This window comes from Caretta caretta, chromosome 1 (assembly GCF_965140235.1).
Source record: "Caretta caretta isolate rCarCar2 chromosome 1, rCarCar1.hap1, whole genome shotgun sequence".
In the NCBI taxonomy this organism is placed as follows: domain Eukaryota; kingdom Metazoa; phylum Chordata; order Testudines; family Cheloniidae; genus Caretta; species Caretta caretta.
The window spans coordinates 193066980-193080304 of NC_134206.1; the positions used below are offsets into that span (position 1 = coordinate 193066980).

The 13325-nt window shown below is 41.5% G+C and overlaps 1 protein-coding gene across 10 annotated transcripts in view; it reads right to left on the reverse strand.

The window, feature by feature from the left end:
- Positions 1-13325, reverse strand: part of PHLDB2 (pleckstrin homology like domain family B member 2) — a 111740-nt gene that overhangs the window by 62450 nt on the left and 35965 nt on the right. The gene's annotated exons all lie outside the window — the stretch shown is intronic.

The window sequence follows — 13325 nt, forward strand, 5'->3', positions numbered from 1 at the left end:
GATAAAGTATTATATATGTTTATACATATACATAAAATTATGGTGTGGCAGAGGAAACGAAAGTTAATGAGGCAAGAAATCCTAAAAATGGGAAATAATTTCTGTAGAAAAGAGTTTAATGTAAAATTAGTGTAATAATTTAATGCTATAATATATATGAAAGTATCATATAAAAAGGGATTTATAAAGCAATTGAGTCAAAAGTGAGTTGTAAGATAGAGAACATAGAAGCTGTTCTCCATAAAAGATTATGATCCCACATTCAAGTTTCAAATTTCCCTTTTCACCACAGAAAAAAGATTATAATTATTATTTATTTCCAATAGCACCCAAACGTGAATGGTCATGCCCAACACAGCTTACCACCTAAAAGATATGTCAACCTACTTAGACTTTTGGTGATGCTCCTGGCAGAGATTAAATGATTACGCTGATTTTACACAGAACCAATTTACACAGAAATCATTCCCCTTTTTTAGGATTTCCTGTTTCATTAACTTTCATTTCCCCCTTCTTCTCCACACTCCCCCACCAATTTTGTAAGTTGCTTTACATCTTGAGACTTCCACTTTTGATCCTTAGGAGGTTAAGATGGAAAATAATATGTCAGGACCAAAAGGTGACTAAAATGGAACAGAACCTAAAACAGGGGGTTATTGCTTTGCCAGCAAACTGTTAAGTTATAAAAGCTCACACCATTTTCTTAACATTGAGAATATGAACAACTATGACAGACTTCAAGAGGTCATGGCTCAAGCTATTGTAGAAACATTTAATTCCTCAGAAGTTTTGAACAGCTCTGAAGTATTTTTAAAAATTATTAGAAAGCAAAACCAGATTTGTTATGTTATACATAATTTCTTTTAACATAAAATTCAGAACAAAGTTATTAGATTTTTAAAAATATACTATAACTTAAGTTCATGTTCCTTTTGTTAAAAAAAAGAGAAAAAAGATTTAATTGGAAAACTGCTTACCATAAGCCTACCTAAAGATATTACTGGAAAAAACCTCATTAAGACAGCTTCATGTTTTGCATTAATACCAACACTAATGAATAAGGTTTTTGTAAATTTTTCATCTTATCTCTAGGAAACACTTCTAGACTATCACTCAGGAGATTTAAAAACAATAACAACAGCAACAACGTCTCCTCTGAACTTCTCTCCTGCCAGAACCACCACAGGCTTACTCAGTTTCCGAATTCTACCTGGCAGTAAATCCAAAATCAGATTTTGCAAGATAGCTAACTTCTTGTAATCCTATCTCACTTGAGTCAGCAGCAATTAGAAACAAGAACCAAGTAGAAGAGTTAGAGCAAGACATTCTTTCTGGTTTCCCTGAAGCAAGTCATGAGTGTAATAAAACTTAACACAAATTAACAAGTACTCAGCTTTTAGTAGGATACAGTGAAGGACTACAAAGTTACATGGGTGAGAGCATCCACAGTTATTGTTAAAGAGAACAGATGTATGTATTTTTTAAAAAAAGATCTAAACCTTCCTGTTTCAGGGCATAAGCAACAGGCATGAGACAGAAATGTCCCCTTTGGGTAGCTTATTCCATGTTGTTCACAATGGAGTTTCTTGCACCGTCCTCTAAAGCCTCTGGTACTGAGACCATTGTCAGAGATAAGCTGTTGGACTATATGGTCTGCTCGCCTGATCTGATACGGTAATTTTTATCCATTCTTCCATAAAGCATATGGCAGATTTAGCAGACAGATGTCAACTCCAAACCTATGACACACACACACGCACGCACGCCCCAGTCTCCAACGAGCCCTCTAGTCTATGCAACTATCCCCAACCTTCTAAGCCTCTCCTTATTCCCGTAAAAGGTTCATCTTCCTTTCCTCCTAGCTCCTACCTTTAGGGCAGGCAACCCAGTCCCTAAAACACTGCGCAACGGCTGGCCAGGAACTCCAGCATTTATGTATCTCTTGCCGTTGCCACTGGGTGAGGCCTGGCCCTTTGATACTATTGTCATAAGAGATAGCAATGAGACAGACAATATTAGAACATACAGTCCCATCCCCCCCACTTCAGTGACAGGATATATTTCTGGTCTCCCACCTCGTCAATACAGGACATACCTGATTTTAAACCACAACTACATTTTATCTTCGTTAAAAGGCTTATGGGAGCAATGATAAACTACCACTTTGTCAGCTGATGGGAGGGAGAGTCATTTTAGGTATCTTTACAAGTCTTAGCAATGCAGAAAGCTCTTTCTAGCACAGAGGTGGGCAAACTACGGCCTGCAGGCCACATCCTGTCCATGGGACCCTCCTGCCCAGCCCCTGAGCTCCTGGCCCAGGAGGCTAGCCCCCTGCCCCTCCCCTGTTGTTCCCCCTCCCCCGCAGCCTCAGCTCACTGCGCCGCTAGCCCAATGCTCGGTGTGGTGGGGCAGCAAGCTTTTGCCGGGCAGCGCAGCTGCAGAGCCGCAGCCTGACCTGGTGCTCTGTGCTGCGCGGTGGTGTGGCTGGCTCCAGCCGGGCGGCGCGGCTGCCTGTCCTGGTGCTCTGGGTGGTGCGGCTGTAGCATCGCCAGCCACTGGTGCTCCAGGCAGCACAGTAAGGGGGCAGGGAGCAGGGGGGTTGGATATAGGGCAGGGGAGTTCGGGGTGGTCGTCAGGGGGCGGGGGTGTGGATAGGGGTCGGGGCGGTCAAAGGGTGGGGAACAGGGGGTTGAATGGGGGCAGGGGTCCCGGGGTGGCAGTCAGGAAAGAGAGGGGGTGGCAGGGGCAGGGAGATCCGGGGCCAGTCAGGGGACAGGGAGGGGTGGATGGGGCAGGAGTCCCAGGGGGGCCGGCAGGGGACAAAAAGCAGGGGGGTCAGATAGGGGACCAGGGACGGGCCACACCTGGCTGTTTGGGGAGGCACAGTCTCCCCTAACCGGCCCGCCATACAATTTTGGAAACCCGATGTGGCCCTCAGGCCAAAAAGTTTGCCCGCCCCTGCTCTAGCACTTGGGGAAAAAACACAAATTAGGGCAAAAATCTCTCTCACTTTTCAGAAAGTTTCTGATGAACTTCTATATTTGAGGACATGTTATAGAAATGCCTATGTCCAGTACCAAAAATAGTGTCTTCTGCTGTCCTCACTACTAAGAGGGGAATAAGTTATCTCACTTCTATTTCAAAATGCGCAGCAGTGTATTAAGAGGCTTACACAGAGGAAGTTCTGTCTAATGCTATTTCGTGTAGTCTATTTTCATCACTTTGTTTGCAGCCAACTTCTTCTAGTTCCAACACACCTGCATTCACCAGTTCAAGCCATAAATTTTTAAATCAACTGGCAAGCCAAGAAAATATCCCAGCAACTGATGAGATAAAGAAGGTGGTATGTGGATAAAAATATATTAAACTAAATTATGCAAGGAATGTATCATACTAATTTTCAGGTTACACGCTCCAGAAAATATAAAATATGTCAAATTGGGTTGTGCTGTTTTATGTTCGGTGCATGAGGCTTCGAATCATGACTTTTAAGCCTTTTTTCAGTATATTTTCCTTTTTAAATTTCCTTTCTACTACTGTACACCATTTGCCTGCGTTTTTAACCCCCATGCCTACAGCGCTGCGTGGATAGAAAATGTGTATCAACGGATGTGGATACCTGCGGATATAAAGCAGATACCCACAGAGTTGCAGGGCTCTAGCCACAAGGAGCAGGGCCACGGCCAGTGACTGGGCCAGGAATCACAGTGGCAGAAGCAGCAGCAGCATGTTGGGCCGCCGCTCGTAGGAGCCAGCAAGCAGCAGTGCTGCTTTCACTGCTGCGGTTCTCGGCCTGGTCGCTGATCATGGCCCTGCCGGTCTTCCTCATTGTCGCTAGAGCCCTGCAACTCCATGGATATCCACAAATATAAATTTTGTACCTGCGCAGGGCTCTAACCATGTCATCTGCTGTGAAAAGTGATAGGTACAACTCTAGTGCCTATATTACACTAACACTCACACCACTGATAGTACTGATGAAGCACTGGACAGTGGGAAGGCACGGCCTCCACTTCAACTACTCCTTTTTTCTGTGCATCTCATTTACATGCCAGGTGTATGAATTATGTAAATGCAAAATGGTGATGCTAGATCAAGATATCAGCGCAGGACTTGAAAAATCCACTTGATGAGTCATCTGTAGCAAGTAGGAAGCTTTTCAGGGAAAGAGGCATTAGGAGAACCTAAGATTCCATTAATAAAATATATGGAAATGGAGTCTCTACCCCTAATTATTGTCAAGTTAACATGAACCAGATATAATCAATGCAACAATGCCTACCGCTGTTAGCAGGCAAGATTGCTCCAATGCCTCTGATATGGCTCAGTGCTTTGCCAAGCAGCAGCAGAAGACTGAAAATTGACCAGAGTTTCCACCACTACTCTTCAGAATCTTGTGAGTAGCAAACAAACTAACAAGAAACTTATCAGCTTCATGGTGCATCAAGCAGCAACAGTATGTGCACTGGAGCTACTCAAAGGGGAGAAAGACTCAAAAAGAGAGACTGAGACGGGTAGAGTAGTAGAGAGACACCCCCTCCTCCCAATCACAGATCCAGGAGTTTATGGGAAACAGAAGACAGAAAGAGCAAAGCCTTCTTTAATAGAATTCTAGAAATGTAGGGCTGGAAGGGACCTCAAGAGGTTATCTAGTCCAGCTACCTGTGCTCAGCCAAGAACAAGTAAATCTAGATTGTCCCAACAGGCGTTTTTCCCACCTGTTCTTAAAAACCTCCAATGATGGGGATTCCTCAATTGGAAGTCTATTCCAGCTATCCTTGTAGTTAGAAAATTTTCCTAATATCTAATCCCCTTGCTTCAGATTAAGCTTCTCAATTCTTGTTCTACCTTCAGTGGACATGGTGAACAACTGATCACCATCCTCTTTATAACAGCCCTTAATATATCTGAAGACTTACCAAGTCCCCTATCCCCCTCACTAATATTTTCTCAAGAGTAAGCATGCCAAGGTTTTACACCATCCCCCAAAGGTCAGCTTTTACTAAACCTTTTATCCTTTTTGTTTTTCTCCTCTGGATTCTCTCCAGTTTGTCTGTATCTTTCATAAAGTGTGGCAGCCGGAACGAGATACCCTACTCCAAATGAGGCCTCACCAGTTCTGAGCAGAGCAGGGCAATTACCTCCCATGTATTACATACAATGCTCCTGTTAATATACCCCAAAGTTATATTAGCCTTTTTCACACCTGCATCATCACATTGTTGACTTACATTGAATTTGTGACCCACTATAACCCCCAGATCCTTTTCAGCAGTACTATCACCTAGCCAGTTATTCCCCATTTTGAAGTTGTGCATTTGATTTTTCCTTCCTAAGTGAAGTACTTTGCAATTGTCTTTATTGAATTTCACCTTGTTGAATTCAGACCAATTCTCTAATTTGTCAAGGTCATTTGAATTCCAATCCTGCCCTCTTAAGCGCTTGCAACCACTCCCAGCTTGGTGTCACCTTCAAATTTTATAAGCGTACTCTCCTCCCTACATTATCCAAGTAATGAATAAAAATATTGAATAGGACCAGACAGGACTGAACCTTGAGGGACCCCATTTGATAGACCTTCCCAGTCTGACAACAAACCTTTCATAACTACTCTTTTAGTATGGTTCTTTCAACCAGTGGTGCACCCACCTTATAGTAATTTCATCTAGGCCACATTTCCCTAGCTTGCTTTTCTTCCAGTATTAAAGAGAAGGAGATGTGGGCTGGGCTTCACATATACCCAAGATAATAGACAAAGGCTTGGGGGCGTTACGGGAAGGCTTCGGAGCCAGAGCTCCATACCAAGTTGTGACAGATTTTTGTTACTAATTTGCCTCGAGCCACAGTTGATTATGCTGGGGCCATAGGATCTCTTTGGGGAGGAGATGACGAGGCACACTAAGTGTTTAAATTTTAAAGCTTTATTAATAAAATAATAAAACAACAGCAGAGAGTGTTGCGAACACTTTTATGTTACTTAGAGGAAGAAAAAGTCTTAATGCCCCAAGCCCTAACCCACTTTTATACTTCCATATGCATGACCCAGACTAGCCAAGTCTGGGTGTAACGTTAGAAGAAGGGTGGGGGGGAAGGTGGACGGGAGTGCTGTTTTGGGCCTAGGCTGTTTAAGGATTTGCTGTGCTTTTTTAATTGCTTTAGCTTTTAGGAGGGTTTTAAGTTTTGGGCTTTTTGGGGGGTGTTTTATTTTGCGACTTTTGTTTTTGGTGCTTTTTGTACCAGTTTAAACCAGGTTTTTTGGGGGGGGGGTGTTAACACTTTGGCTTTAGGGACGCCTGGCTTGGCTTTTTTTGTTGTTGCTCTGTGTTTTTAGATTTTGCAGCTTTGGGCTTTTTTTTTTTTTTCCCTGGTTTTGCTGTTTTGAGGTGCGTGTTTGTGCAGTTGGATTTTTTTTTTTTTTTTTTTTATGGCTGCTTGGGCAATTTTTAAGCCCTTGGTTTTTTTGGCTTACAGCCAAATATTGGCTGTGAGCTGCGACCTTGGGCTGGCTGGGGCCAGTGTTTTATTTTTGGATTGAGCTAGCTGAAGTATTGAATTAATTTGTTTTTTGCTTTTTTTTTTTTGGCCTCTTGTACCCTGTAAAGGAAACTTCCACTCCCAACTTGCACAGCTTTGACCCTCCTCAAAATGCTTAGCAAGCAATATACGGTGCTGATCTGCCTTCCCAGGGGACTCCCTGAGGGAGGGGGTGGCCATTGGGGTGTGACATTCCCCCCCCTTGATCTCCGAATCAACATTTTGTCACGAGGGGTCACTAATTAGGGTTTTGTTATTTTTTGATACAGTGGCTAGGGTTACTGTTGGCTTTTTATATAAACAGCAATATAACATACACAAAATTGTTAGGGCAGCAACAATTGCATACATTAGCCAGTAGTGGCTTTTGGCTTTATTAGTAATATAGCATAACGTTTTTTTGTTGGCATAGATGCCCCGTCCGAATGGCGGTTGTAAATGCAGCTTTTTTTTTTTATTAAAGGTGTGCTGTAACACCGGGAAGGAGGAGGCATTAGCCTGGAACACAGTTAGTTGTTTTTGGGTGTGCGCCAAGGGCAGGAAAACATTGGGTGCAATTTATGAAATATTAAACACAACATAGTGAGAGATATTAACCATACTTTGCATAACTGCAGGCCAATGAACTGAAAAATTTTGTGCCTGAGACTGTAATAGCAAATTAAGGGACACCTTAGGGTTGGTGGGTTTTTAAACACATGTAGAGGTATTGGTAAACACATGGGCTTTAGTGGGGGTGTATTTTGATGCCTTTTTTTCCCAGCAGATGTGTTGATTTACCTTGTAAAAGTGGCCTGGCCTTACTTTTTTTTTTTAATATATTATTGGGGGGGGCTTTATAGGCTGTAATTGCTAGGTGTTGCTTTTTGCAATTTATATGTGCTGATGGTTAGTGGCCGTGGTCAGCACATAGTGGTTAATTGTGTTATTGGGAGGAGCCATTTGTTATATGTTGCGATGGATCACCCAATTTTAGATAATACGTGATGTTACATTTTTAGGATGCTCAGCCACAATTGCCCCCCTGCCAATGGATGATTGACTTTTTTTTTTATTATGGCTAATTTGGAACAGTGGTAAAATTAACAAAGGAGGACAAAAATGTTGGACACCCGAGGATTCCCATAGATATGTGCCACCATACATACATTGTATTACATTAATAAATTTTGCAGGCCTGAAGCAGCATGTGTGGTTTTACTACTTTTGTTTGGGGTGTTTGGGGGCTTTTGCTATTACTGTCTTGTTTTGTTAACAAAGCAAGAGGGAAAGAAAGAAAACAACATAAATGCACCTACTGGGGAAATTGAGGCACAGATGAAAAACTTTTTAAATTATTAGTTGTTTTGTTACAGCTTTTTTTGGCTTTTGTTATGGATGTTGTTTGCTTGGTTTAGGAGGTTACAATAACAATATTACATTTTGAGATTAGTAATTGCTATTGATTGCTAAAGGGCTTTTTATTTTATTTTAGGCCACCACAGGAGGAACAGGGTTTGTTTTTATGGGATTTAGGGGAGGTCTGGGGCCACCCATCAGGTATTTTGCGGTGGCCCTGCTGTGTCTAGTCGGCCTATGCACTGTTTTTAAGGCACCCCTCCTCCAGCCTCCTGCCACATTGCGGCTCTGGCCTTTTTGGCCACTTGAGCTAGGGAGAGCCTTTAGAGGTATTTTTAATTATGATTATTTAGATAATTTTATGGACAGCTGAAAACCCGGATGGTTTAGGCAGGTGGCTGGTTTATAACTGAGGCCCATGACGTCATGAAACCTAGGGGGAAGCATATGTTTTGAGCTGATTGGCATGTTCCCATTTGAATTTACCAGTAGCTGAAGCTGGTACACTACCAGGGAGATGTGGTTTACGATGCAGTACGGACCCACCCACTTGGCGTTTAGATTGTGGGTCACCTTTCCCAGCTTTTGTAGTATTATTTTGTTTTTAATTTGCTATTTTTAGATGTTTTTAATGATGATTTTTTTATGCTTGGCTTTTTTTTATTTAAAGCAGTTTTTATGGCTTTGCGGGTTTTAAAAAGCTTTTTTTTATTGGTCAAAGCTGAGACTTTTGGTTGTGGCAAACAGTAAATGTGATTATTGGTAAACACAGTATTTACATTACATTTACATTTGTTTACTAGCAGGTTGCTAACATTTTAATTTTTTTTAAACTTTTTTTTAGGAATTAACACATACATATTGCCCATTATATAGTATTTTGGTTTTATTATTTAATTTATTTTGCATACAAGAGTTTTAGTGAAATGTTTTTAACAGGGCTTTGCAGCAACAGGCAAGGATAAGCACACCCACTTTTGAGGAGTCCACTCAGTACAACCTCTGGTGTTTAATTGTTTTTTTGTTTTTGTTTTTGTTTTTTTAAGCTTACTGGCTCGAGGTCCGGGGTAGCCAGAAGGATCCCATGTGCAATATGGGGAGCGCGCTAACTTTATATATTTTTGCCTTTAGAGCTTGTTGGTGTGCGATTTTAACAATATTTTTTTTAATTAAAAGGTTTGGCCTTACTATGCTAAAAACATACTGCATTTATTTGTATTGATAAGTATTAAAAGTGATTTTTTTTTTGCTTTAGCACATGTTAAAGCCTTAGTATTTTTTGATATTTCTTAAAACATTTTGTGTTTTAAGGTGAACAAAACAAGTATTTGCATTTTAGTACATTTAATAATACTGCAGATATAGCAGTATGTTTTCTTAATTTTTATTTGTTTTTGTATTTGCCTGTCCTGTAGATGGGACAGAGAGCTTAATTTATTTTTACGTTTATAGTATTTATAATTTTTGCTTTAAAACCGTTTTTTTTTTTAATACGGCGTTTGCTATTTGAGGAAGTTTTTTTGCAGCATTTGGTACATAACAGTGCTAGCAATGAGACAAACAGCACCAAAAGACAAAACATAGAACATTAAAAACCAATTTTTATTGTGACAGTAGTTTTATGGTATTTTGGGTTGCTTTTTAGCTGGCATTGGCTTTTTTTTTTGTTGTTTTGAAAGACAAGAAAAACATATTTTTATTTTTTGGGGGGTGGCAGATTATTGTTTAATTTTTATTTTTTATTTTTTTTTATAAATACCCTTGCTGGTTGCAGGCATAACAAATGAATTACCCCCATATTTTTTTTTTGTGTTTGTTTTATAGGTAGGCCAGGTTTTAATGGCTTTTACTTTTATTAGTTAGGTAATTTGCATTAACAAGGTGCTTTTTGGCTTGCTTTTGGTTTCAAAGCCATTAGCTGCTTAGAGACTTTGTTTTAAAAGGGACACAATTAACTTTTACTAGAGTTTTGATTACTGTTTACTTTTAATTTTTGCTTTTAAAATATATAAAAATTTGAAAAAGAAAATACAACCTACTGTGGCTTCCTTTGGAGACCTAATAGGATTGTAATGAAGTAGCACGGTATATTTGCATTTTTTTTGTAATATATATTGCTTTGTTTTTCTATAGCCGTATATAAATTACATTTTTAAAATATATTTGGGTCAGTTAAGTTTTAATAGAACCCTTTTATATAATATATATATATATATATATATATATATATTTAGCAAATTTGGCTAAATTGTTTATAGTTTTGTTTTGGGCATAGGTCTGTGTTGCAGTGTGGTTCGTAATTTGCGCTTTTAGTTGCTTTATTTTTACCAGCTGTTGGGTACACACTTTTTCTTTTTATAGCTGCCCCTAGATTTTTATTTTTTTGCTTTTTATACTTGGCATACAGGTTTAATAAATTCTGCCACATATGCACACTTTTTTGATGCTTCGCCACAGAACCCCGGGGATTGTATTTTACCTTGGTGAGAGCCCTCTCCAGCTGGGAGAGGTTTTTACCCTCCTTTGAAAGAGGCAACAGGGTCCCATCCCTCTTTGCTGCCTCCCCCGTGGCTCGGGCATCAGGTTCACCTGCCTTCCGAGACGCCAGCTGACCAGGCAGCCGGACTACCATGTTTGCGCTTCCTAATGCCCGTACGTCCGGCATTGAACCCGTTATTGATGCCATTGCCCATGACTGTGGGACTTCCGACTACTCAGCTGTACCATTTTGTTTTTTAAACATGTTTTTACAAACTGTTTGTACCATTTTTAAGGTTTTTTAAATAACTTAGGATTTTATGCTGCTTATGCTGGCACCGGGGCTTACGATGCTTACTCCCCGCTTTTTGGAGGGGCCGGAGGAAGAGACATTAAGCCTCCCTTCGTATTACTTGGTCCGATTCCACCAAGGGTGCATACACCCCTGCAAGTTCCTTTTTTGGGCGAAGTGAGAAACTTCAAAGCTCTCCTCTCCAAGTGCCCCTTTTGGGCTGAGCGAGAAACTCCAAAGCTTTGTTTTTTAAGTGCCCCTCTCAGGCTGAGTGAAAAACTTTAAAGGTTTTTTTTTTTTTAACTTAGTTATACTATGACTGGGGGTGTATGCACCGGGGATTGTTTTTGTTGCTTGGAGCGTGGATTTTTAAGTTGTTTTTTTTTTGCCCGGTACTTTTACAAGCGGGCATAGACCTAGCTGCATCCTTCCCCCACCAACCAGGGTGGAGAGAGGAACACTAAACCTCCCTCTGGTTCTCTGTTATGCTATGACTGAGGGTAGGGCTTACCTTTAATTATAAAATTTTTAACATGCAATACCAACAGTGCCGGACAGAGCAAACATGATATACCAAGGGCAAAGCATTTGGTGCGCTCTGCAGGGCTCCCCCCGGCAATTCTCCATCAAAACTGTGACAGATTTTTGTTACCAATCTGCCTGGGGCCACAGTTGATTAGGCTGCGGCCACAGGATTTTTTGGGGGAGGAGATGACAAGGCACACCAAGTGTCTAAATTTTAAAGCTTTATTAATAAAATAACAGCAGAGAGTGTTGGGAACGCTTCCACATCACTTAGGGGAAGAAAGAAAGCATTAATGACCCAAACCCTAACCCACTTTCATACTCACACACGCACGACCAGACTGGCTAAGTCTGGGTGTAACATCAGAAGAAGAGGGCGGGGGGAGGGAGGTGGACGGGAGTGCTGTCCTGGGCCCAGGCTGTTTAAGGATCTGCTGTGCTCTCCAAATTGTTTTAGCTCTTAGGAGGATTTTAAGTCCTGAGCTCCTTTGGTGGCGTTCCATTCCGCGACCTCTGTTCCTGGTGCTTTTTGTGCTAGTTTAAACCGGCTTTTTGTGGTCTCTTTCCCTTTCTCCAAACACCCCGGCTTCAGGGATGCCTGGCTTGGCTTCCCCTTTTGTTGTTTTGTTTGTGGTTTTAGATTTTTCAGCCCTGGGCTTTGTTGGGTTGTTGTTTTTTTGCTGGCTTTGCTGTTTTGAGGTGCATGTCTGTGCAGTTGGATTTTTTTTTTTTTATGGCTGCTTGGGCAACTTTTAAGCCCCCGGTTTTTTCGGCTCACAGCCAAATGTCGGCTGTGAGCTGCGAGCTTGGGCTGGCTGGGGCCAGCGTATTATCTTCGGATTGAGCTAGCTGAAGTATTCAATTAACTTGTTTTTTGCTCTTTTCTTCTTCCCCCCCTTTTTGGCCTCTTCTACCCTGTAAAGGAAACTTCCACTCCCCACTTGCACACCTTTGACCCTCCCCAAAATGCTTTGCGATGCTTGCAACAGCGTTAGCAACATACAGTGCTGATCGGCCTTCCCAGGGGACACCCTGACAGCGCGGGGGGCCACTGGGGTGTGACAAAGTTGCAACTTCAAAGCACTGTCTGCACAGAGTTTTTAGAGCGCTACACAAACACCACAAACAAGTCTGTTGACCTGAGTTGGGAGGCTCACTCCTCAGGATCCAAAACGCTGTGTAGACATACCCACACACACACAGACTCTCAAGGTGGAGGGGGGAAAGGTTAGTTAAACAGAAGAGGGCTACATGGGGAAACTGACCAGAAGAACTATAGCAGAATAAACTATTCCAGAAGAGATCTCCATGTGGATACTATTCCAGAATAAATCACTTTATTCCAGAATAATCAGTACACTTTGTGAGCACACTATTTATTCCAAAATAAAGTGATTTGGGGGGGAGGGATAGCTCAGTGGTTTGAGCATTGGCCTGCTAAACCCAAAGTTGTGAGTTCAATCCTTGAGGGGGCCATTTAGGGATTGGGGCAAAAATTGGGGATTGGTCCTGCTTTGAGCAAGGGGTTGGACTAGATGACCTCCTAAGGTCCCTTCCAACCCTGATATTCTATTATTTTTATTTTGGAATAGTGTATCCACATGGGGAGCTATTTGGGAAGAGCTATTGTTTATTCCATAATAGCTATTCTGGTCAATTTTTCCAGTGAAGACAAACCCAGAGAGAAAGCTCTTTTTCTCTTCCAGCAGCCAGGAAAAGGGTGGGGAAATTGGGGAGCTTTGAATTGATCAAACACCAGCTTCCCAGCAAACATAAAGCCCCTGAGCAGAAAGTACACTTGCTAGGAATCCTAGTAGTCTCACCCTCCCCACCTTTTTTCTTTTTTTAAAGCATTTTCAGGCAGGGGCTGAGGTTTTCACCAGGATATTGCATTTTGCTCAGACTGGTGCCTTCCTTCCCTAACCGTACACACACACACTAGTACTTATTTTTCATATCACACTCAGGCTAGTAGGAGTCCAAAATTATTGAAGCCCTCATATGGTTCCATATTCTGAGCTCTGTGTAAAAACAGAGTAACTCCATTGAAATTGATTTCTATTCTGGCCTATAGTGCACCTTCTAATTAAATACAAGGCTGGAGAAATTAAGCTAAGTGTGTGTGCATGTGTATATATAAAGTTAGAGAGAGAGAGCA